The sequence below is a fragment of the Rissa tridactyla genome, chromosome 10 (genome assembly GCF_028500815.1).
Source record: "Rissa tridactyla isolate bRisTri1 chromosome 10, bRisTri1.patW.cur.20221130, whole genome shotgun sequence".
Lineage (NCBI taxonomy): Eukaryota > Metazoa > Chordata > Aves > Charadriiformes > Laridae > Rissa > Rissa tridactyla.
This window is the reverse complement of record NC_071475.1, coordinates 20,774,558-20,800,995: the sequence shown is the minus strand read 5'-3', so window position 1 is coordinate 20,800,995 and position 26,438 is coordinate 20,774,558. Positions and strand designations below refer to the sequence as shown.

The 26,438-nt window shown below is 38.8% G+C and overlaps 1 protein-coding gene across 8 annotated transcripts in view; it reads right to left on the bottom strand.

Moving 5' to 3' along the window:
• Positions 1 to 26,438, bottom strand: part of ATP2B2 (ATPase plasma membrane Ca2+ transporting 2) — a 429,010-nt gene that overhangs the window by 314,118 nt on the left and 88,454 nt on the right. For all 8 annotated transcript variants that reach the window (XM_054216330.1, XM_054216336.1, XM_054216334.1 and 5 more), the window contains exon 2: positions 4,410 to 4,461. The gene's annotated coding sequence lies outside the window, so the exon portion shown is untranslated. The remainder of the gene's footprint in view (positions 1 to 4,409; positions 4,462 to 26,438) is intronic.

Here is a 26,438-nt window from a genome sequence, read left to right as displayed (position 1 = left end):
TACACAAAGGAAGGGGATTCATATTTAAAAAAAAAAAAAAAAAAAAAAAAGGTTGTAAATTAGCTTTTATCTCATGGGGAGAAAGCTGCTATACAGCAAAAAGAAAAGCACAAAAATCACTCTGAAGATCAGCATACTGTAGCGCTTCTCTAAATTTTGAGTATAGAAAACACACATTGCCAAATTTGGGTAACTTGTCTTTTTTTTTTAACTTTGGAGTAAGAAGTGTTAGCTCTCGGCCTTCCTCATTTTCTGATGTGCTGTAGGATTCATTGTGAATGCGGGAAAGGAAATGATTTGACCTCTTGAAGAGAAGGAAGAGGTAACTGTGAAGGTCGTGTCTGGAGAGAGATCACTTCTCCATATTCAATGTCAATGTCATGGGGCTTTGGTCCAATTTGTCAGGGCCAAACCTGACAACTACCGGTGCTGTTCATTGTCAAATGACACAAGGATAAAGTACGCTTTGTCCTATCGTACGGAACTTCCTTTTTTTCCTGCAGTAAAAGGCAGAAAAAGTCCCTCTAAAAGTACAAGATCATTTGCAAACAGATTAAGAAGGAAATTTGTAACAACACGTATAACACTCCCCAGATTGAATGAACTTACTTAGAAATAAAAAGAACTTGTTAAAAGCATCATTTTAAGGACACCTCAATGGCTAACTGTTATTACAGAGGTTTCTGAAAAGCTGCCTACTGAACACTTTCACTGCCAAGTTATTGTTTAGATAAAATATCATGTCCACCCTGCATGATGTTTGTACTGGAGAGGATAATACACCAAAAAAATACTCTTCTCTGTCTATAATAATAATTTAAAAATTATGTGGGAGTTAAATCAGTCCATTGTTAAGAGTCCAGCATAGAAAAACTTATGAATAATGAAAACCAAAAATTACTTTTTTCCTGGCTTATACCAATACTATACTTATTACTGAATGTATATAGTACTATCTTTGATGAGAATTTATGCCATTTAGACCTACTGGTGTAAATACACAACAGAAGTGAGCAAGCACACCAGTAGGCAGGACCGCACTATCTGGATACAGGAATTTAGGGCAGATCCCAGATATTTTCCCAGAGAATACTGTACTCTTTTTTTTTTTTTTCTTTTCTTTTAATTCACAAGTCATTGTATAGAAGGACTCTGCTCTGTGCACTGGGAATGTCGGCGGGTTTCTCAAAGCGGCACAGCGTTTGTGGCACTGCTCTGTACCACCACTGACACTATCCAAGACACGCATGTCACAAGGAGGCAACAAGGAAAGTGTCTCACCAAATGCAGCTTCATATTAAATGCCTTCGTTAATGGAAGCTGAAAAACACCGCACGCTGCACACGATGATGATTGAAAAAAGAAACAAAACAGTTAAGGTCTGTCGTGATTAATTGCTCTACTTAGCTAATTTGATAAGCTCTCTGTCATCCTCCTTCATTGGCTTGATCTACTTCATAAATTAATCTAATTATGAACACCTGCAATCAAAAGACCCATCTCTGCAGAAGTTACACGACTCTTATTTATACATAGTATTTTTTAAAAGGTCAATTAAAAAAACATCTTGCCGCAAGAAGCGTTTCTGGGATATAAGGCAGGCATACAGTAAGGGTCGTACTACTAAATGCAGGAACAACTCCCCGCACTCTCCAATGTTTAATTCCTGCTCTAGTCACTAATATAAACTGCATTCTTCAAGAGAATTCTAATAAAAATTACATTACAGCAGATAAAAGATGACAAATGATTCAAAGTAATTGCAATGCCCAAACCACATTAATCAGAGCAGCCATACATCAAAGGTGAATAATAACGGCAGGTTCAATTTAGAGTACCATGGGTATCTGCAAATAAACTGGGGACTCTACAAAGAAAGCTCAGTAGTTTGATACCATATTACAAGCATGTCAACTGAAAAAAAAGTTTAGCATCATCTATAGTTGACATATTTTAGATAATAAAAGATTAACTGTGTATTTATGACTCTAGATGTGTGACTTACTCTTGATTCACAACTGATGGGCAATTTGTTTATGTTTGCACCAGGGCTTCATACAGGACAGAATTCTTTGCAAATATACTACAAATACAAAAGTTGCACTGTGGTAATTCTGAAAGTATGAACTGTAAATTGGTTTTCTTGTTGTACTGATAGCTTTGATTAATCTCTCCAATTGCTATTTTTTCGTACTTTTTTCTTATGAATATAAATTAGAAACAAAAGGAAGCACCAAACAATTTTATCTGACTGCAGATTTTTTGACACTAGATTTGTAATTCCTTTTCACCAAGTATTTTGCGTGCAGAATTTTCAATACTCTGCTTTAATCATCATTTTCTCCCCCTCAAAACCATTAAAGAGAGATTGGACAGCATAGAATGAGTTTTCCCATCAAAATCAGAAAAGTTATACTCCAGTTTATCTGGGGTTTTGTGCTAGCCTTGACAAAATGTGTTCAAAAAAATTAGACTGATAATAATACCATCAGACTTGCCTTACTCATAAAAACAATCTGCATTAATAAAATGTAACCTTAAGCCCTTGAGATTACAATGGTTTCTTGTATTTGTTGTAAGACTATTTTGGCTAAGCAATGCTGAGCTTGGGGCCTTGTTCAGTAATTGTGGAAAGAAAAATTATGAACCCCTGCTTTAGAGAACATCACCAAAGCTTGCTGTGGATTACCGCTAGGTGGACACTAAAATGAAAGACACTTACCACACCTTAGAGCACAAAATATTGGTCCAGTATTTCACAACTGAGAATATAAGAGAGTGAAATTATTAATAGAGCCATTAACTGTCTTTCTGGCCTTCCCAGATTAATCAATCGGCAGACACAGTGCTAAGATCCTCACAGATGTTCCAAACATCTAGCAAGCACCAGCAAAATAGTAGAACTGCTCCAAATACCACTATGTTGTACAGGAGACTATGGAAAAGACTCATGCATTACATGGAAAAGTTGCTAAATGAGGGAGAAACTGTATAAAACAAACCAAAATCTGGAAATATAGGAACTTTGGCATTAAAAGACCTGACAGATGTTAAGCTTTTGTTCTTGCATTAACTCCTACTCCAGTGTGATGAGTAATTAAATGTGCTATGAAATTGAGCAAGGGCTTGTCCTTGGTCACGATCTGCAAAGATGCACATAAACCTTCACCGTTGGCTGTTCAAGGCCCTGCAAGGCAAGCTATTCCCACGGGTAAGTGTACTTATTAAGAAGCCAATGAATATGCTAGGATTAAATATTTTTATTCAGGAAGCAGCAGTACACTTATAAATGTGACTGGACTCTCAGAAATACCAAGCAGCAGCTTAACTGAACGTGTCTATTGATTACCTTGACAGTTTAATAAGGCAGATTTTCAATGACTGACTGAACTTAAGCGAACTAGGGAAGAAGATTAAACAAGTGTGTCCTTTAAAGCCTTGGCCACTCCACTGACATCTCTAATCCCCTCAGCTAGGGAAAGCTGTTTAGTAACTTCTGGTCTCAGAGGCAGAAGTCACCGAGTAGCACAGACATCCTCTGGCAGGTAACGGAGAACTTATGAGGGCGGAAGGGGAAAAAAAAAAAAAACAAACCAGAAAGAAAAAGAGGGGGTGGAACCACATGAGGATTCAAGCTACTTCCAGTAAAAACCATGAGGAAAAATAACGAATTTAAAAATACGGATCAGTAAACCCAGAATTACAGAAGGTGTTTTCTACTTAACAGCTCAAAAAAAGAACAGACCATAGTTGGGAACCATTTGATAAACATGATAAATGTGATTAATTCCAAAAGCTGGTTTATTTTCATGTCCTATCCATAATAAAAGTGGTAATTTGCTAATGTTTGGAGAGAAGGGGAACAGAAGAAACGTGTGCTGCTTTGGAGGAGCACAGGGGCTTATTTTGCCTATACAAAATGAGTTTATGGAATATTTTTAACCGAGTTATTTTAAGAAGTGCCAAGAAGTTGGCTACCATGGAGAACTACTTAGCACAGATAAAGGGCCTGAAGACATGAAGCCTGGACAGAATGGGATTTCCTGGACCCCAAGCTGGGCCTTTTGTGTTACTGTTTGCGTCCCCCTGTCACGGGGGGACCAGTCACGAATGAGGATGCTACTGCTTTACTTCAACTACAGAAATGTCCCCGTCCTGTGCTGGCTGCACTTTTTAACATAACCAATGAAACTTTGAGGCCATTATCAAATTCTTCAGAGATTTTTAAAACTAATTTTGCACTGGATGTTGTACAAAACTGGAAATTTGTCACTAATTCAGTACAAAAGGTAAAGACTACAGTCAGGGCAGTGTGTTTATGATCATTTCAAATGACAGACTGACAAACTAACATAATATCCCCCGGAACGATAACGTGTATAACTTAACAATGATGAAATAAGGCTTACCTTGAACACAGCGCACAGGGTGACGCAATCTTTGTGCCACAGCATGCAAGCCCTAATAAAAATAAAGAATAAATGATTTTAATTTTGGAAATATAAATTATGACTAGATACAATGAATGTAGAATCAGGGAAAAAAGCAGTCCAACCATTTTAAAGCATCTGGTTTCATTTAGATCAAAATGGTTTTATTGCACAAGTAATAAAATTAACCTCATCTTTTCTGTATTACTCCACAATTGCAAACTTAAAAGTGAGTCTTTAAAAAAAAGTTTTAACTCATTCTCCAATATAATTGAGGCATTAAAAATTCTCCAATTCCAAAAAAAATCAAGATAATAATAATGCACGTAACAGCTATTACACCTATTGCAATTTATAGTTATTCTGTAGTATCACTGAGGTCTGTAAGTCTTAAATAGAACTGATAGCCTCAGTTTTTCTTAGAATCAAATGTTTTGAAGGGAAAAATGTCTAGTAAACAAATATACACATGAGTCAGGGGATATGAATGTTTTACTCAGTTACTTTTGCAGGAGATGAAAACAAATAATTCTTCCAAGAATTACATCAAGATACCTCTTTGGTTCACAAATCTAACTACAGGATTACTAAATTTTCAACAAAGAATCTATTTAAAAACCTTCTAGAGATAATTTTAAGCAGAGACATAATACTGTGTGCGTATCATATTTTTCAGGACAATTTGATAACCATCTTGTTAAACGTACCCTCTCACCACCAGTCAGCCTGTTGCGCTGGGCTGGGAGCTTTATGCAGTTACACAGCAGTGACAGCCTTCTAAGAGTGCCAGAATAGACACATTCAATATCAATTTATCTTTCAACTTTTCAGAGCACTATCGGAACATAACACGGACTGAACGTACATCACGCCACTAAAAGCCCAAAAGCAATTCTTTGAGTCTGAGTGTCACTGTGAGCACCACACACCTGTTGAGGTCAGAAATTAAAAGGACGATACAGCTTATTTGAGAGTCGAGGCCAAGTTAGGTAAGAGACACATCAGAAATGAAACTGAAATCCGGACAAGAAAAAAAGCTAACCCACTTGATGGAAGTGACATGGAATCTAATTACTACAAGTGATCAAAATATCTTTCGTTCATTCTATGCCAACAGAAGTACTTGCAGTAGTTCCAAGTCAAACACCTTGCTCCACTGCCCAGGATACCAACATCCCTTTTCTGCATTTATTCCAGAGATTTCCCATCAAGGAAATAGATGGAGATGGCTGAAAACTAGAGCTCTATTATTTCAAATTGTGTGCACAATTCTGGAGCTAAGCAGAAGCAGTCCATCTTCTGCATAAATTGGCAATGCAAATAAACATCTGATCAGTGTTCTCAATCGTATTTCTCTGACTCTATAAAGACTCGACATCTTCAGCCTGGGAAAGGTAACAAAACCATAGACCAGGCTTATAAAACCGTCCCAGAGTAATCAATGCTAGTTTTAATATGCACTGTTGCTTTGATCAGGGGATTGCTTAAGGCTCCATCAAATCAGTAGTTCTTTATGCTTTCATCTGGCATTCCAAGAGTTTTGGAAAAGTTATAGTTGTTAAAGGTACTGCATATTCCTGTAAAATTTCCTGTAAAGGAGCTTGATCTGAGAAAGCCAGTCACTCATGAAAAAAATTAGATTCATATAAAATTTATTGTTAAATAAAAACCTTTGTGCTTCATTTGTTTCCCTAAACAGCTTAAACCCTTGCCAGAGCAGAAATTCAGTACGCCTGCAATCATTCACTTGCTACCATTGGGTGAAAATATGAATAACCATAAAAAAGCCCAATAATCAAAGAATTTGCTAGAGAAAAAAGTAGCTGATTGATTTTAAAGACTGTTTTTCATGAGGGAAAGGTTCCACCTTCTCAAGTCAAACTGAAGACTGAACTATAAAGAAACTGATGTGAGTTCCCATTTATTCAATATCCTAAAAATGTGGAAGAGTCACAGAGGTGGCAAGGGCAGACGCTCCATCAACAAACCAGTTTCTTATGAGGAAGGAAATAGATTCTGTACAAGGGTACAAGAGAAATTTGATTAAGTATTAAAGGATTCTGTGAAAAGGGGAGGACAGGGAAAGAAAAGGTTCTTCGGTCTTTGAAGCAGCTCTGGGATGCTCCCCTGCTGCCAAGTGTCTTGAGAACCTTTTTTTTTTCCCCATTATCATTAAAAAAACCACAAACAACAAACCACAGATGCTTCTCTTTATATTCTGGGCAGCTTAAGTGGCTTTACAACGTAAGTCATAGCAGTTCCAATCTCCTCCGGCCTGCTCCAAGAACTACACCCCTTACAGGTGTTCCCACACAATCACAGCGCATCAATTCTTCTCACAAATGAGGAAAAAGCAGAACTAAAACGGCTCCAAATTTAATGAACTAATCTGATGGTGATAAAAGACTGGCTGGAGATACTCAGAGATATATCAATTGCAGACTTACTGATGCCAAGTGAAATCCGTAAAATATTGCACGGTGCCCTCTTGGAAGGCCGAGGACACAGGCTCTGCACGCCCCTTCACTCACTGCTCCACACCAGCCCTGGCCTCTCCTCAGCTCACTAGTGTCATCCTGCCGTAAGTGCTGCCATGGGGGTTTTGTTCGATGGGGTCTTATTTGTCTGTTGTTTGTTTGTCTTTTTTAAAACACTGATGAACACTCACGCAAACAAAGAAGGACTGCAACTATTTTACCATCTCTTAAACTCACTTGTAATGTTGCAGTTAGACGCACTTTTTAATTCGGTCTTGGAGATGATTTTCTACTGCTAAAATTGTACAATTTATCCAGTATTCTATGGCAATTTAGGAATAGCACTCAATAGGTTTATTTTTAGTAAGCGTACTTCATTCACACATTTTGTAGTGCTGCACGGGGATCACTGATCTATATGCATGACTGCAGTGATAAGATCTGGCAACATTCTTTAATAACTGTTTAAACTGTTCTAGTCGTGTGCTTGAAGCAACATACAATTATTCCAACACCTAAAAAGAGCTTTTCCACTTGCAGTATTTTCCACTACTCAATATGTGCACTCTTGCCATCTGACAGTTAAGATTTTCCATTATTTCCTTTATTTGATTTACTCCTGTACAGCCGATGGACAAAGCATGTACATGTAGCTCACAAAAGAGAGCTTATATGAATTTGCAAAGGCTATAATAAGAGATTCTTTCTTTGATGCATAAATCCACAAGGATCAGGCTGAAAAATACATTGTCCACCATTACATATTTATAAAAATGTAGAGAATGATCTTCGTAAAGACAAAAACTTTAACAAAATTAGAAAGATGACATCAGTATTTGGCATGATACCGAACAAAGCCAAAATTTACACTGTAGCTTAGATCAAAGTTGTTTTGTATTTTTCATTTTACAACAAATTCCAGTAAGATATGCTCACTGCAGCATCACTGAATTTCTTTCTACTTTACGTCTAAATATCCTACAATGTTGCTGCTACACAGAAACATCTATTAAGATAAACATAGTAAATTGAATTTGCTAAAAGTTATAACGGGTGTAGGTTTTGAATCAGGCATAACGCCTTTGTTAATCTGAAAGAAGGCAGAGCTTTGGGTGAAGCTGGGATAACAGACGACCAGGGCCTGGGAGGAAAGGCAGCCTGCCGGGCAGCGCCTCCATCTGCTGCAGGGAAGAGGCCTCAAAACCCAGCTCCATTTGGCTCTTGTGCCCTAGGTCAAAGTTTACTAATGTTTGAATATTGAATGAGTGAAACTCCAGAGTTGGTAAAGCAACGTGCCACTTTTCTAAAGCCGACGCCCTAGCATATAATATATACAGGCTGAGGGCTGTGGCATTAGCAAAAATTCCATAATGAACCGTGCATCCGTAATTCAAGCTGGTAGAGAAATGAAACCACAACATTTGCAAGTCAGGGAAGACAATGGTAAAACAAACTACGCTGACGCTTGGAAAATACATTACCATGGAAGGAGGAAAAATTACTCCTTTTTTTAATTAAATGGTTATTGTGAGGCGTTTTGTCCTCCACCACCACCCCCCTGCAATAGTGGTACAGACTTTCGCTACACCTTCAATTGTTCCCACCTTCCATAAACGTAGTATTATTCCAAGTTTAGCTTACAATGTGAAATGCATCTCATCCTTCTTATAATTCCTCGGGATTTCAGTATAAGTAATTATAGCATTACAAAACAAAACTGACAGCCTACGTGTTAACTCAGTATGTCAAAAAGACAGGCAGTAAAGCCTCTCAGTGGCTGTGGTACATCTACTGTCGTCTCTCATCAGATGACGAACTGAAAAAGCAGCAAGGGACAGGTTTCCTTGTTCTATTATATGAGTCAAGGGTGTTCTTCTAAAGAAGTCGTTCTGTCTCTCAGACAAGACCTAGCTAGAAGTGTGAGCTAGAAACATTGCCCCCAAACACTTGTTTGGTTGGTTGGGTTCTCTTCTTTTTTCTTTCCTATATTTTTTTTACCTTGTCTTTATTTTAAAGATGCAGAGTCAGAATAATAAACAGGCATTCAACACCTAAGAAACAAATACTGACTTCAGTCTACAACATATTTATATACACAAGTATTTCATACAATGAGTATTCTCTATGTTAATTTAAGGCAACAAAAATGAATGGACAACTTTACCTGAATCATGCAATAGATCCAGATGAATTTGAAGTTAAAATCTCATTAGGTACAGTAGTGCATTTACTTGGTGACCTATATGTACTTGGTATGGTTAGTGGTCTAAGACATTAATCTGTATTATCTATTTTATTCAAAGGCCATCTATCGCAGATTTAAAACAGGAAAAAAGATCAGGTAAGGGTCTTTTAAGAGGTACACCTCATTGTTCCCCTGAGGTATTCAGTTTTAAAATAAATAATGAAATTAGTACTTCAAATTTTAAGTATTGGAATCAGACCCGTATATTTCAAAAGATTCAAGGTGATGTCTGACCTTCATTTGCCTCAACATTAGTCATATGCCAAGAGGTCGAACTTTTGTTCTTCTGAAATGGTTTTGGTTATAAGACCATTTAGTAGCTCAAAAGGCATAGTATCATCTTTACCACAGACATATTAGACAAAGAAAATAAAACAATTATGACCCAGCTGATATGCAAACACCTTCACTGTTTGTAGTTACCAGCACTTCATAAATTGGAGTGTTACTAATTCCTTTAAGAATTTGTTTCTCTGATTCTAGAAGACTACATGGGCTAGAAGAATCCTCAGATGGTAACAACTATATAATTATATCATAGAGCTTTACAGCTGTATTCAACATAGATTCTCGATTGTTTTCTCGCAGAGATCAGTTCAGTGATCCAGTAACATTTCTAGACCGTTTAAGGCTGTACGATAAACACCCTATAGAAACTAGTTCAAAAAGGAATGAGATTCACCTCTTATAAAGTCTCAAAAAACGTAATTAATATTTGAAAAATAACTTTTTATTAGAAAAAAAGCGCATTTTCTTATTTCTGAAAGCACGACTCAATGACTAACAAAATGTTGCTTTTCAGGCATTCCCAGCTAGAAGTCACACATTTCTTAGGCATGTAAGGCTTCTTGGCTACTTCCAGTGCTGCCCATGTGTCGAGCGGGCGTCCAGCCAGCAAAGAGCACAGTAGCCAGCTTCCGCATGGCTAACTGCAGGCAAAAAGGGAATCAGATGGAGAATCCGCATGCTGCTAGCTACTGCCATCTACCTCTGCTGCAAGGCGTCCTTACCCTGTGACAGCACGGACACATTCACACCACATGTCTCATTATGCTAAATGAAACCTGCTATCCACTACGTGCCAAAAGGAGGAAAAAAACAAAAAAAAACCAACAAAAGAATTTGTAAACATTTTGGGGGAAGAAATGACATGACCATAGGCTACGACGGCTACAAATAAGACAGACGTGCTTGCAGCAGACAAAAAAAAATTAATATATATCAGCGCAGAGAACAAGAAAATACGTTTGTTGTGCAGTGGGTTATGCAAGAGCAATGCCTCCAAGCCTTCTGCACGACACCAGAGGCTGCCAACGGGGCATAAGCAAAACCACAAAGCAAGCAACCTGATTTAGCAAAAAAAAAAAAAAAACCCAAAAACAAACAAACCACAAGTTGCTCACTTACCTCAACAAATGACAGGTTTAATGAACACAGCCACTCAACAGATACTGTCTTTGTAACAAAACCGGTTGTGGAAAAGAGGAGTCCACCGTTCTCCCTCAGTAGTCTTAAACTCATCAGCTAGGAACGGTTCTACTATCCCAACTCTGTGGATAAGCCACTCCTTTGTTTCATCTCATTTATAATTTTTCAACCTCTATCCACAAAACAGAAGGATCATGCTAAAGTCCAAATACTCTCCACTGTAGCCATTATTAAATTATATATTCCTCCTAACTTACTCTTTGTACAATTGCCATTGGTACTTTTGAGCTTTACTTCCCTCACTATAAAATGTTCTCCTTAGACATGGCCCCTTTCTCTCCTTTCTACTTTCTTAATATATGTAAATGTACAACAAGAATTTTCAAAGCCATCTAACAAAACTGGATATCAATTTCTCATTAGAAATCTCTGCAGCAGCTCTGGGAACCTCAGCCTACCCTCTGTGATTTTGTTAAAAGAAAAAAATCCACGTAAGTGGTCAAGGAATCATTGGAATTTTAATTGTATGGATTTTTTTTTTTAATTTATTCATGAAGAAATATTTTAAAAGACTCTGCTCACTTACAGAGGATTTAACCCAGTGTTATTACATAACTTGTTCAACAGCTTCCCCCACCATGTACTTTTCTCTGCATGAAAATTTTTTGAAGTTATTTCTAAGGCAATAACTCGATATCAAAAGTTTAATTTCAGAGTGTGACAGATGACAAATATCTTCTTCCTATTTAAGTGCTCCCCCCACAGTGCTATTCTAGTCTGTGCAGAATATAAATGACCGGCTGAAGAAAAAGGAAAAAAAAAAGGATAATTATGAAGTATTTTGATAATAATCTAGTCAAAAGCATTTTTCAAGGTTTTTCATTGAAATCCACATTTAAGGGAGAATTAAAACAAGGGGGAAAGATGTTACCCTCCCCCAAATGTTGCCGACTGAAGTACATTTCATCAGGAGCTTCAAAGATTTCCTTAGGAATACATCACTCTCTTGTCCCCTCCCAAGGGAAAAAAGATGCATTTGGAATCTATGCTAGCCAAATTTATTGTAAATACATTTATGACACTGCAACGAAGAACGCCGCCAGACTGCTCCATGTATACAGAAAGGACTCATTTCTACAACCTTCTTTTAGCATAAAGGACTGCAATAAGTTTACCACAGTGGTTCAGTGTGTGCTTAAATGCTGAACAGGGACGTATCTCAAAAGCTCATAGTACTGCAAACCTTCATGTAAGAAAGATGAATCAACCTTAATGTTAAACCCACCCAATTGTCTAGCAAGACTGTTAACCTTTTTAGTAATACAGAGAAAATAGGTTTAATCTACCGCCCTGCTTGCTGTTATACCAGATGTTTGCAAGGACATCTGTGATTCTGACTGCATCATAGGATGGGCTATGCTATTAGTGAAATTTCATCACACTACTATTTTTTCAAATATTAACGGATAACAGGAATTTTCTTTTTTGTGCTTCTTTCTGCTTCTTTTTTACCTGAATGTCACCGGGAAGATTCTCAGCTGACGTGCATCGGAAAATAACCTTACTCCGTTTCAGAGAATCTCTCTCAGCCACTGAAGAAAACTGTGCATACACCTGACGACAACCCTCAGAAGAAAAAGGGCTGTAACTCTGCTCTCATTTAGTTTTGCTGGCTAGCAGAGCGTGAACCCTGCTGTATAAGGGTCATATCCATAGGCAAGGGCCGACGAGGGTTAACCTGCAGTTTAGCTAAAGATCTTCTCACAGGAAAAAGCTATAAAACACTGAAATTACATCAGTTTGCCAGGCAGGCAGATCCTGACCGTAAGCATCTTACTGTGAATTTAGAAAACTAGAAGCACCCCCAGCATTTCAAGCCGTGCTTTAACACACCTTCTTTTAAATTTATCCACGTAGATCGGTGGCAGGTAGGGTACGAGCGCCTGCCTGCTGGGCACAGCGCAGCGCTACGGGAAGATCCGAGCTCGAGTCCCAGTAAAAGGACAGACACGCTTCCCTAGTGCTGTTCCAGAGTAATTCATGCTCGATAACAAAACTGTATTACTGCTGGTTCTGGAGGCAGCTCGGCTGCCCCTGCTTACCATCCCGCTTGCAAGTGTAGAGATAACGGGGGGGTTCACTGGAGGTTTATTCATCAAATGAAGATTCCTGCCTGGACCAAAACCTTAGGATCACTGAAGGAGTGATTAAAAGAGTTCCTAGAAACTAATTTGAGCATCCATGAGGTGCAACCAAACAATCCGGATTTGAGAAAGAATTTACACCTCCCTGTTCACACAATTGTGGTTAAACTGTTTTTCTGACAAAGTTTTACCTGCAAATCATTTGTTTTCTCTGTTAAGGTTTTCCAAAGCACCAGAAAAGTATGGTGACACCATTTCCAAGAAAGATTATTTATGCAATGATGCCTTCCAGCATTTTCTTAAACTAAGTTCAATGGAGTTGTCATATCTGGTTTTCCCATCACTTACAGTAGCCATCCACATAATTATTCATTACAAATTATTATTAATTACACGTGCGACAACTTGAACTATTGCAAGGTATCTTGTGACTGTAGTCCCGTATTGCTCTTACAGAAGAAAAAAAAAAAAGTAAAAATAAATATAGGCTGCCAGAGCATTTGCACCAATTAAATTGCTGTCCAGAGGCATCATGAAACCCTGAACATTAAAGACTGCTAATATACTAGAGCTCCTTCAGAAATGAAAGGATGGAGAAATGAAACACACAGATACATGCCATTTTCATCAGCATGATAACGCACGCTGCTGGCCAAAGGAGTATTATCATTCTGTTCCAGGTTATAAATATAGTAACTGTCATATACAAATGCAGTTCCAATATAGCTTTCCATTGTGTGTTGGCTGATTTTGACCCCTCTAGTTCAAGGAGAAAAAAAGAATTTCCCCTCTATGAAGGGAACAAGCATTGTTTCTGCAGCACATTCAGGCAATTATTAACAAGAATTCTGGCATGAAGTTTATAAGCGGATATATACTTATCAGGAAAATAAACAAATATCACAGGCAAAGCGTATGAGGACAAGAAAAAGGCTGTCGAACTGTCTCTAGCAACAATCTCAATCAGAGTTCCTGGAGTTATCAGAATTTAACCACCTCCCTTAATATTTGTTGTTTATTGTTGTTGTTTTCTCTATTTCTAAAGGAAGAGTTCCAGAGTTTTCTTGATACAGATCAGAAAAACAGTGCAGATGAAAGGAAATAAGCCTGATGAATCATCTCTACCCTCAACTAGAAGCATAATACTTAGATGTCACCATCTTTCCTTTTTCCTTTCCTTCCCTTCTTTTTTCTGCCTTGATGGCACCAACAAAAAAATATTTGGTCAGGGCCGACTGAAAACTGCACAATGAAGTTCCAAAGTAGTATAGGCAGAATTATTCTTACATTATTTCTGGTCTAATTCAGAGCAACAATTCTCACAAGGAACAAGATTATAATCCTGATAAAGTGGTATTTACTGTTGTAGAAAGATAGAAAAATTTGCAGAAGATTAGATATTCCTCAATACTTCCTCTGATCTTGCAACTTTTACAGTTTCTTTAGAGCAGCAGTTTGCTCAATAATAACAACAGTAAAAACCAAGATAATTTTGGAGTATGTGAATAATGATAGGACCTTAATGACAATTTGCAAAAATTTTGTACATCCTCACACTAAGACATTATATACGGCAAGAAGCATCTGACACAGATTCCTCTGTAAATTAATCCGTTGGCTTTTTATGCAAGACGTGTTATGCTTTGCCTGTTTATTAATGCCTATGACTCAAAAGCAGCAATCAATTAAATTTTCTTTGATTAGCTAAAATACAGAAATTATTTTCAAGACACATAACAAAGTGGTTCAAGATGAGTTCTTCTGATTACAAAGCAGACAACAGGCCATTTTATCAATTAAAATGTAACAATGAGATGCCAGTGAAAATTTTTCTTGTGGTTGACAGCTAGCTCTATTCCTAAACTATTCCTTTTACCGTCTGTGGCTGGACTTCTGAAAGAATGCTTACACGCGCTGTTTGGAGAAATATTGTTTTGTTACCAGTACTTTAACATGCCTAGGACTATTCCCTGCAAGCTCTTCACAAAAGAATTCACTGGAGCACAACACCAAATACTCTTTTTAAAAACCAAGTGATTATAATCTCTCCTCGATTAAAGGCAAAACAGTGGTCTTTCAGTGAAGCATGAAGGAAAAGCAGTAAGTATTTTAAAACATTTCTTAGCTCTCCAAGACTTCTCCTGCATAGCTTTCCCCCACACTATTGTCACAAAAAGGCAACGCTGACAGCTCTTCAGCTCCAGCAGGAAGCCACCCACACACCGATCCAGAAAAATTCTGCGGTGACAAACTGGCTTCTCCTGGCCAGGCCTCGACGTGCCGCCACACCTCGTCCTACAGCAACGCGGCGCTGGCAGGATCTCCCTCTGGGGACTCATCACCTGCCACCAAAAGCACCGTGCAACCAACAGCGTTGCTTCCAGCCCGCTTATCTATAGGATCCAGGAGCAGAGGAGGCTCCATGCCTTTTATGAAGGCTCCCACTCCATCTCCTGTCTACCCTGCCCTCAAAACGCATTATGGCCTCAGGAGGCATGTTCCTGGCATGTTCCCCGAGGCCAGAACTCGGCCGGCTGCACTGCTTCTCCTCAGCGGTCGGCAGTTCTATGGGCAGGATCAAGGAGCATGTGCAAACAGAAAATGCAGCCTGCCAGAAGTTTCTATATTGCAAAAAGGCAGCCAACCAGCGGCAAAGTCAAGTTTATTCCCCAGGACAGTAGCTTAAAGGATGCTCATGCTAGCTTTGTCTCCTGATACCTACCTACCAAAGACACGCAATAGTCACCAGTATTTTCAGAACTATTAGAATACATTTCAGCTGAAATTTTCTGTGACAAGAGGTTTTGCTAACCTCTGTCAATTTTCAAAGTTTAAAAAATTATAATAATAAAAAAATCCCTTATTATGGATTAGAGATTTTCGGTTTTACTGTGTTTCTTCACAGGGGAAATACATAGAATAAAGAGTACATAGTTAGAATAAACTGATTTTTCAAGATCATTTCTAAGCACGTGAACAAATTCTTGAGGAAATACAGACATAAAATAAGACTGTTTTAAAGGTTATAACACTGTACTATATTTATCTCCCTCCTCTGATAAAGTGTGCCTTTTGACAAGAGAAAATGGAAGGGGGAACCAAGGGAATAAAACCACTGCCATCAACTAAAGAAAATGTAACATGATTTCAATTGTACCAGAGATTAGACATATTAAATGCAAATACATGCAAAAATACAATTCATAAAGTGTTTTGGAGATCTTAAATAACTTTTTTGTAAAACGTGTCATTCACAGAATAAATGCAGATGTATTAAATCATGTGAGATGTGATGTAATTAATTTTGAGTGATGTATTAAATTGTGAGATTTCTGGCCCTCACTTGAGATCATCAACACGTAGATCCTCAGTGGCTTCAGCGAGCACAAATAAGGCCTAGACTAGTGCATGAGAATCTTCCAAAGTCTTGCCCAGAATGCTCAGAAACATATACCTCATCAGCTCAGTGATGATCGTATGATGAAAATGCATCAGGATTATGTAAATTCCAACTGATGCCAAATATTTGACTTTACACAACAAGCACCCAAATGCCAAACTAATGAAGCTGTAAAGCAATATAAATCATGATTACTATTCCTTCCAACAAGGAGAAGTGAGACAACAAATAAAAGTTGGCAAAACATTAGCACTACTTTTCAGTAACTGTTTGCAAAGGTAGAAATATATCAGACTTCCAGCAAGTAAAAACCCTGTAATCAACAGCTGTCCACAAAGCAGATTAGAACCAATACAAACACTGCTTATGTCGGTATTAATAGGTATTACCTATTACTTATAGGTACTGGCATCAATCATTACTCTAGGTTTCCCCATGTGGATGCCTCCAGATACAACTCAAAGTTTTTACCCGTTGCTGTCACCATTTCTTCAGTTACTGAGCCATGAAAAAAGCTCCACTCACAGGTACTTCAAGTAGATATAATGTGCAACATAAGCAATGTTTTGTTTTGCAATCTGGCTTTATTTACTGCTTGAACTGAAGAAGACTCTTCAGACATCTACAACAGTACCACAAAAGCCATTTCTCCAGCTTCTAATAGGGTTACAAAAAAATAAATAAATATCTGAGTAGCTGCTTTTTCAAGCAGCAAACAGCTCTAGCATCACTAGAAACTCCACCTGAAAAGCACTGGAAAGCCAAGAAAGGCTTCCACCAAAAGTCACTTACTTTTCTGTAACTCCATTATAATTTACATCTGGTAACTGGGAAACATCCCTATTCACGATACTTAGCTATGACCAGTTTCACAGAGTGAAACCTGCCCAGGAGCAGCATGCTGCTGGTGAGTTTTGCTTCCATGGACAGGCCACACAAAGACAACACTCACGAGCCCTGATTTGTCCTCGGCCAGAAGAGGGGAGCTGGAGTGGGAAATTGCAACCAAACTAGGTGGGAGTGTTGATCTGCTTGAGGGTAGGAAGGCTTTACAGAGGGACCTGGACAGGCCGGATCGATGGGCCAAGGCCAACTGTATGAGGTTTAATAAGGCCAAGTGCCGGGTCCTGCATTTCGGTCACAACAATCCCAAGCAACGCTACGGGCTTGGGGAAGAGTGGCTGGAACGCTGCCCGGCAGAAAAGGACCTGGGGGTGCTGGTGGACGGCCGGCTTAACAGGAGCCAGCAATGTGCCCAGGTGGCCAAGAAGGCCAATAGCATCCTGGCTTGTATCAGGAATGGCGTGGCCAGCAGGAGTAGGGAAGTGATCGTGCCTCTGTACTGGGCACTGGTGAGGCCTCACCTCGAGTACTGTGTTCAGTTTTGGGCCCCTCACTACAGGAAAGACATTGAAATGCTGGAGCGTGTCCAGAGGAGAGCCACCAAGCTGGTGAGGGGTCTGGAGAACAAGTCCTATGAGGAGAGGCTGAGGGAACTGGGCATGTTTAGTTTGGAGAAGAGGAGGCTGAGGGGAGACCTCACTGCCCTCTACAACTACCTGAAAGGAAACTGTAGAGAGGCAGGGGTTGGCCTCTTCTCCCAGGTGAATAATGACAGGACCAGAGGAAATGGTATGAAGCTGCGGCAGGGGAGATTTAGATTAGATATTAGGAAGAATTACTTTACTGAAAGAGTGGTCAGGCACTGGAACAGCCTGCCCAGGGAGGTGGTGGAGTCACCATCCCTGGAGGTATTTAAGAAACGTGTAGACATGGCTCTTCAGGGCATGCTCTAGTGCCCAAGATTATTGGTTTGTGGTGGGGTGTTGTGTGTGGGGTTGTGGGTGTGGAGTTTAGTTGGTGGGTGCTTTTTTTTTTTTTTTTTTTTAATGTGGTTGGACTCGATGGTCTCAAAGGTCCCTTCCAACCACTAAGATTCTGTGATTCTGTGAAATGGAGGTTCAGGAGCTGGGCCATGCACCATGTGCTTTGCCCACAGCCCTTGAGCTTCCCAGCTGCAGTCACCGCTGAAACAGCTTTGGCCTCTTTGGGGTTTTATTCTTTCCACTTCTCTCCCACTGCTGTCCATTTTTCTTCTTAGGAACAGAACAGACTTCAACAGATGAGCTTAGGGAAAAGTTTGTCTTAAAAAATAAAAAGCATTTTCAAACAAAAAGGAAAGAGTAAGTTAAAATAAACAGCTTGATTTATCTGTGTTCGGTGTTGCAATGTAACTTTTTTTAAAAAAAAAAAGGCACAAACTGACTCAAGTTGTTTAAAAGAAAACAAGTATAAATTACCATGATAAAATGCAACAAAATTCATAATATTTTCAATTTTAGCAGGCTTTTACAATTACACTTGCTCTCAACAGTAAAAGCTAAACACAATATAGGGGGTACTGTTTGGAGGTAAGTGCCAAAGGCTCAGAGAATTACATTCCCCCGAATACTTCTCATATGAATAGGACATTATATTTACTATTTGATGCATTTATAGTGCTACTAGTAGCACACTTATATACTTATGAAAAAGGCTGGATTTATTTCCAACAAATAAAAAGCCATAAAGCTTTCCATCCATAGGGGACCAAGCTAACCATGGACCATTCAACCATCGTACTCAAAACATTAATTTAAGACAGTTCGATTACTTTCCTACCAAGGACAGATGACTCTTGTATTTAGATAAATTTCCCAGCACGAGTTTATGGAGTCAACCAGTTAACAAGGACCCAGGTATCCTGACATAAAAAGGCAGGCACACTTCTTCACGAGTCTTACTTCCACAGGCCAAAAGAGCATACAAAATTTCCCACCGGAGTCACACATAACAAAATATTCCACATTTCAAAGCAAGGATGTGTTAATTTTACTTAAAATTTCTCTACTCCCATTTTATGTACATATATATTTAGCCAAAATAGTGGATATTTTCTGTTATTACGCTCTTTATTCAAGATTCCATCTGTCCACTTCAGCCAGCAAAAAACGCCAATTTTTGGAGAAGCAGGGGAGAAGAGGGTTGTTTTGGTTTTTTAAGTAAGTTCATTTTCAGTTGTCTCAGATTGACCATCTAAAATCAGTAATAAGCTTTAGAGTGGCCTTGGTCTTCATCTTTTCATTTACTTGCCTTCATTCCCCATAAACTAACAAAATAAAAAGCTCTCAAGGATTTTCAAAGTGACCCATACCCATTGATGCCAAATGGAAAATATTTATTCTATTGTAATACCCTATAATCAGGATCCTGTTGCAAAGGAATACTCTGTATAAAACAGATATCTTCCCTTATAAGTGAAAAAATAATTCCTTTTTTTTTTTTTTAAATTAAAATTGCTCCATTACACTCCATGTATGTAATTTGTGCAACATAATAATAAAGGCTTCCTTCTGAGAGCGCTTTTCTGGAGCATCTGAAAGAGCATTTTATCTTTCATTACTATATGTTGCATTTTCAAAATCAATGCAAGCATAAGATAGCAAAACCAAATAAAACAGGTTTTTACCCCCAGCGTAACGTATGAGATATGACAAGCGGACAGAATGGGATGTATTCAGTCGAAGTGCAGCACACCACATCTGTGAGAAGCATTTTACTCAGCACCTGGTACTCCTGACAGGAACTCTTCCACGAACGGAGAGTCTAGAAGTGACCAGTCTGACTTTCCTAGACATAGAGGTTTGGGCTAACAAACTAACAGAAATACCGGCATTTACCATGTTAAAGCATCAACACTTCAACACTGTACGGGAAGACAGAGCAGGTGATTCACGGAGCAGCAAACTGTTTTCAAAGCCAAGAAGTTATTATTCTATAGGATGCATATCAGTATCCTTCAGCTTTATCAAATGTTCCACTCAAGTTATTGTTCCTGCCGCACCTTTACTTCAGAGAAGAGAGATTTAAATCAAAACCACAGCATAAAGACGAGATGATGTGCCAGTGGGGAGGCCCAGATCAGATGCGAGTTCTCCCGCATGCCTTGCAACCCCCCCGTGAGCCAGATACTCACAAGCGCTCAGCACCACCATGAAGCAAACAAATTTTCAAGTCCCACTGCCAAGGGCAGGAGTTGCCAGGTAATCAGTACATTTACAAATCTTGCCACTAAATGCAAGAACTGCGTAAGAGAAATTTTTTAGGTAGTGGAGGAGAAGGCTAAGGGAAGAAGAGACCATTGGAAATCTGAGATACATGTTTGAGGGTAGAATTCCCATTGGAATACTAATATTTACATATACCACTGGACAGCCAGCTTTCAAAAAATAAGCAAAGCAAATCGACAACAAACCCACCCTATTGCTTCCCTAACGCTTAGGTACCCCCTGCCCTCACACACAAACACAGGCAAAGCCGGTGTGTTTTGCACACACCCAAAAGGCAAAGTAGTAGTGCAGGCTCAGGGGAAAAGTAGCTGAACAGTGAAAAGGAAATGGCCAAACTGAACATTGTCTTAAATAATTCAAACTGAATATTGTTAAAATCTTCATTCGGCTTTACAATCATTTGCATGTTTTTGTTCATTTTAATGGCAGCTTGCAAATCTCACTGAAGCTTAATAAAAATCACAGTGTTTTATGAGCAATAACTATTAAAAAAGCTGCCATTTATTACAACAATGAAACAAGAAATGGCACCTCTAATATATCCCATCTGTCTAAATAGTAACAAGCCCACGCAAAACTCATTGCAGGGTCAGAACCTGATTATTTTCCTTTGGATCATTCAGTGCGAACAAAGTTCACGTCAGCTCAGGTTCCAACAGCAGAAACAGGCAAGAACTGCAGCTCCCGAAACTTTATTATGCCAATCAGATATTTTTGAATTCTTTTTTTTTTTTGAAACCTTACAAGCATTCACTTTAAATTGATTTCACAAAAATCAGAATTTGACTTGGAATTTATTTGTACATAGTGACACTTGTTTTTCAGAGTGCTGCCAACCTATTTGGTAACCCGCTCCCAAGATACACGCGTTTGACTCACTCTGTGGTGTGACATTTGTGGCACTCACGGCCTGTATAGGCTTTAAAAATTAGAGTGCGTAGTTTTTGTAGAGCATTTTATCTTCTGCCTTTATAAAGCTTTTTTAAACCTAAACGTACATTCAAACATTAGCCCCTAGTTGGGACTAGGCTCCTTCAAAACTCACCAGTCTACTTGCACCAAAGAAACAACCCACATGTCAGTCTGCTTCCAGTATCATCCTTTTGCTGGAGGTAGAAGTTCAGTGTGAAAGTAGTAAAACGTTTTTTTAATTACTTTTGTCAGAAAAGAAAACACTGATTAGGGATATGATCACAGCTACTATCTGCTGAGGTTTGCCATAATCACAAGATACAATTTTCAAAATTTGCATGCCTTCAAAACAGGAAGACCACCAAAATACTGAAAAGAAAAGCCCACCCCTAGACAAAACCTTCCTATGACATAAATAAATGTGTAAAACAACAAGGAGGAAGGTTAATAGCTGCAAGACAAAATTTGAATCAGTAGGTTAAAAATTATCTTATTCTATTGTACAACAGCAAAAAGAACCTACTCTGAGGCAGGGATGAGAGTTTATAAAGCGCCAATTCTGTATCTTTTTCAGGTAAAGTGTTCGTGCTGCAGAGAATGACTCAATGAGTGAGACCTCTTTAATGAACTGCACTTGGGTGGGACTGCTCGTAACAACCTTCAATGATGGGACTGTAGTCTCAAAGTCTTTTTGAAATCAGAATAGTAATTTTTATGCTACAAAGATTTAATTGTCCAACGGGATACCATTAAAAACTGAATGATCAGGGCAAGGGATGAGGGTGGGGATGAGTCTATCCAAATTACCCTGAGCTTAGAAGAATGGGATCAAAGCCCGGACCAGGGCCCAAAGTTTACAGCAGTCTTTGCATTAGATCACACCAAATTATGTGTTCCATATGCAGTCTGCATTAGGAGATCCTTCTGCAACTCACACCCATCTCTATTAAAAGCAAATACTTGTTTCAAGATATTTATTAAGTAGTAGCTTTGGTAAACTATTGAGCACAGCAACTAGCTTCAGATGCTTAGCTTAACACACTTGGCAGATATCAAACCGGTTCACCATAAATAAAATAATGTAAAAAACAAGGAGACAAAACACATCTTACATTAAAACCAAACAAAAAAACCCAAACAAACAAAAAAACCCCCAACCCCAAAAACCCCTCCCTTCACTTATTCTCCTATACTACTTGACTATAAACTGGTTTTGAAATCAGTCCGCTGCAAACAGGCTGACAGGCCCTGAATGCAAACTGTGTAGTATTTGTTTTCCTCCACAGCCCTGCAGGACCAGCATCTAGAGCAGAGCTCTAGAGCTTTGGCTCACGTTTCTTTGCTCCTGGAAAACCAGGTTCTGCCAAGACGTTCTAACAGCCCTGCAGGCTTAAGACTCAAAAGCAAGTGAGGCTGCTACACATTCGCCAGAGCTGAAGGGCTGCCTCTCTGGCAGCCTAGGAGCAGACCTTCCGCTGATGCTGCCATGGCTCGCACCTCTTGCGCTACAACCACCCACACTGCGGACCTGTACGATAAGCACCAGCACATCAGTGTGTGACCAATTAATTAGCGAGTATTTAATATTCAAAAGGAAAGGACAGCTAATTCCTCTCACTGAGATTAAGAGAATTTTCATCATTAGTGGCAGCTACAGGTACATCCGTGGTCCTGCAACTCAAATCTAACATTTTAAGCCCATAGGCAGGGACAGATCTACTAAAGCTGTTCACAGAAGGACGATTTCTCTTTTCATACTCACTTCCCACTAATTTTGTTACTGCCATACCAGTAATTACTCTTTCTAAATGCCTTCCCTACTTTCTTCAATTTTAATTATACTGTGTCAACACCTAAAAATGTACAAACCACGCACAAGACAAAGAAGATGCATTTCCTACAGAGGCTATAGAGTTTTCAAAAGAAGGAATACAAGAGCAAGGCCCCATGAGGCAGAAGACACCAGCTTTACTTTGCATAGCGAGTCCCAGATAGGGATAAAAATAAACATGAATTTTTGAAGGGCTAGGACAGAGAGCCATAACGCAGAAGAGAACTGCAAAAGCCAATCGAGGCAAAAGATTTTTCCTGACTCTTACCCTTACTTGCCATTCTCCCCAGACTCATTTCTTCCTAAAAAAATGCTGACAGAGAAAAGGCTTGCTTGTCACTCCCTCTCAGTAATCGAAAACAAGGCTCGCAATCAGCTTTTAAAAGCTTTTTCTGTCCTTTCCCCTCCAGCTTTTCTACCACGTCTGTATCACCTCCTAGGGCAAATATGACAGCCCATTCCAGTAACAACATACATCAAAACATTTACAAAGGTGGGAACTTTTCTTTGCAGATCTCTTTTCTGAGGACAATCAGAGCAGTAAGCATCTCTCCCTGCACCCAGCACCTGCAAGCTGACCTTCATTGCTGTCCTCTCCATTGCTAACCGAGTAGGTTAGATGTGTGCCGGTTCATGTCCTCCACAACTGTTTATAAATCAAGGCAAAACACCTACCTGGGAGAAGTTCCTGATTAGAAGTACATAAAATAATTTCTAAAAAGCATTCTGATGGATCGACAACAATTTGTCTTTAAAAGTAAGTAAAGGTCAGAGAACTAGAGTCACAAGTAAGGTACACTGCTGTGGTTCAACTTTTTCAGATACAGTTACGTTCATAACAGGCTTCTCAACCTGTTCCCATCTCCCAAAAACACAGTTTGACAAGCCAGGGGAGACTATGACAGGGCCTTCTCAGGAGACCATTTTCCCTCTGCCTGTTAAATGAGGTTGCCTTCTAATTCTCAGCTATTAAGAATTCATTCCTCTTCTCGTGTGAGAAGGAATTACCTAATTCATCACAGTTCAGCCTTACTCTCATAATAGCACCTACAATTAGGGCATGTGTCTGTAATATTTCCTCAGAAAGTTAACCCTGCTCCTTCTAATGCTCAAAGTCTTTATCCATCCAAGGGAAAAGCCACTAAAGCTGCGAAAAGAAAGAGTTGGAGGATGGATCCAAAAAGGAACTCAAGCCCCACTGTGCTACACATACAACCTGAGTGATGCCTTATTTCATTTCTAGGTCTCTGCCCGCCCCCCCAACCCCCAGCAGGAGCCCGAGTCCTGTTTTAGGGACACAGACTCCCTACAGGCATGAACCAGGATCCATCTAGAAACAGGATCCGACAGAAACCACACAAGCGTGTACTTGGAGTTCCGTTTCAGATCTTAGGAACTTCCAATTAGGAGGTACTTCTTTTTAAAAGGGATTTGTAAAATCTTCCACATCTGAGGGAATGCTCCTGAGATTAATTTATCATATAAAAGGACCAAGGCACCATTATTGCCTTCGCCCCCTCCTGTTTAGCCACCACAGCCTTGTACGGTGCCTCTCTGGAAGAGAAATGAGATTCTCCTTCTCAAAGCAAGGCTAACACATAAAAGACAATTCAGAGAATTGTTGCAATGATGTTGACATGCCAGCCACCTGGTGGAGAGTATTATCCAATGTAACTATATTTTATAAACAGAAAGTATAACTGTTTCTTCTACTGCCATCCATTTTACATTCTTTCATGTCTCACTAAGTCACTTTTTTACCAAAGCAATCTCTGAAGGACCCTAGCAGATCATGAAGCAACATTTTATAAGTAAAGTAAAACTTACTGCTTTGCCCACCAGTGACACACATTTAGTACTCACATTGTTTATTATTTATTTCATAAAATATTCCAGAGGAAAAAGGGGTAAATATTTTGCTCTAATAGCAAGACAGCCATTTAACATAATTTTAAAATTCTGCTTGCATTGTAATTGGTTGGTTGTGTTACTTGTGCATTAGCAGAAGAACACATGAATTACTTAAGAGATTATATCAAAAATGTCCATGGTGGGAGACACTTTTTCACATCTAATGAAGAAAAAAAAATAAATTGCTATATAAATTTATTTTTTTTTAAATCACCAGACATCACTTTATAAAAATACAAAACACTTCCCTGCCTCATTAGAAGTATACTATACAATGAGTATTTAAAAGCTAATAGCCAGTTTCTCACCATAGGTCTTACAACAGACAAGGGAAATGTAAGTATTTCTCAAAGCCTTTGGATAATTCAGGAAACGTTTTAGACCAACATCATTTTTTAAGGGCTTTAGCAGCTAAGATTTTAATACAGTATCAATTAAACTTTCTTCCAGAAGGCTTAACGACATATAGCACCTAGCTCCTTTTGTCTGACTTCACAAACATACCAACAGTACGAGCTCTAAAGAGAACGCTTTTGCTGGCATATAAAAGTGCACTTTTCCTGCGGGGTTCCAACACCAACACACATGGAAGTTAAAGGCTTTTGCTGGAGAATTTTGCTCCACAACATATCAAAGCAAACATGCAGCACCCAGTTCTGATCTCACTTAACACACTGTAAATGCAACTCCATTAACATTCAACAGATTTGAACTCAAAAAAGAATTTAGTATAAGTATTAATTATGCAATTTAAATAAGTATATGCTTTTAAATATATTTAATTTATGGAAATTCTAACTTCATTAGAATTATTGTTTAAATACCACTGTTTAGTTTATTTCAATGTAGGATTAATTGGGAATTGGTGTCATTTGTTTCCAAAAATACTTCCAGCCTCCTACCTGAGCCACGTTGTTGCTGTAGAGTAACATGTTGCAGGAACAGCCTGTTGGGTTGGTAAGATCTTCATTTTGGTCAAAATGTTCAACGAAGTGAGAAGAGAAAAAAAGAAGAGCAAGAACAACATTTTTCCAGATAGTTCTTTGCTAGTTTGACATCAAGCCTGAGATAAAATAAGCTGAAATCTCTGCATTTTCGATCGATATTTGCATGAGTAGCTGTGATATAGACAGGTGGATTGAAAATACTGGAACCTATTCAGTGTTGGTGTTCTTTCTTTCAAGCCATTTTGTCTTTTGGGTTCTTTGTTGGTGACAACAATATGTATTTACCCCAAACAACAGATTAAATCTTCACTTAAACTGCTTCTATCAAAATCAATAGTTAACTGTGGTTTGGGAGTTTTTCCATCAAGCTCCTGCTAGTTTTTCCTCTACTTTTAACAACCACCACTAACTTAGCTCTCATCTCATATTAAAGGATATGAAACACGAGGATTTAAGAACTATCTATCGGATTCTTTTTCTCTCTAGTCGTGCAAAATCTGTTCTGGAGAATTCTTCCCCTCTCCATCTTCCTCGGGTTAACAGACATCATAGCACCATCTTGGGGCACAGAGAGGAAGTTGGGGTTAGATGAAATGCTGTCTGA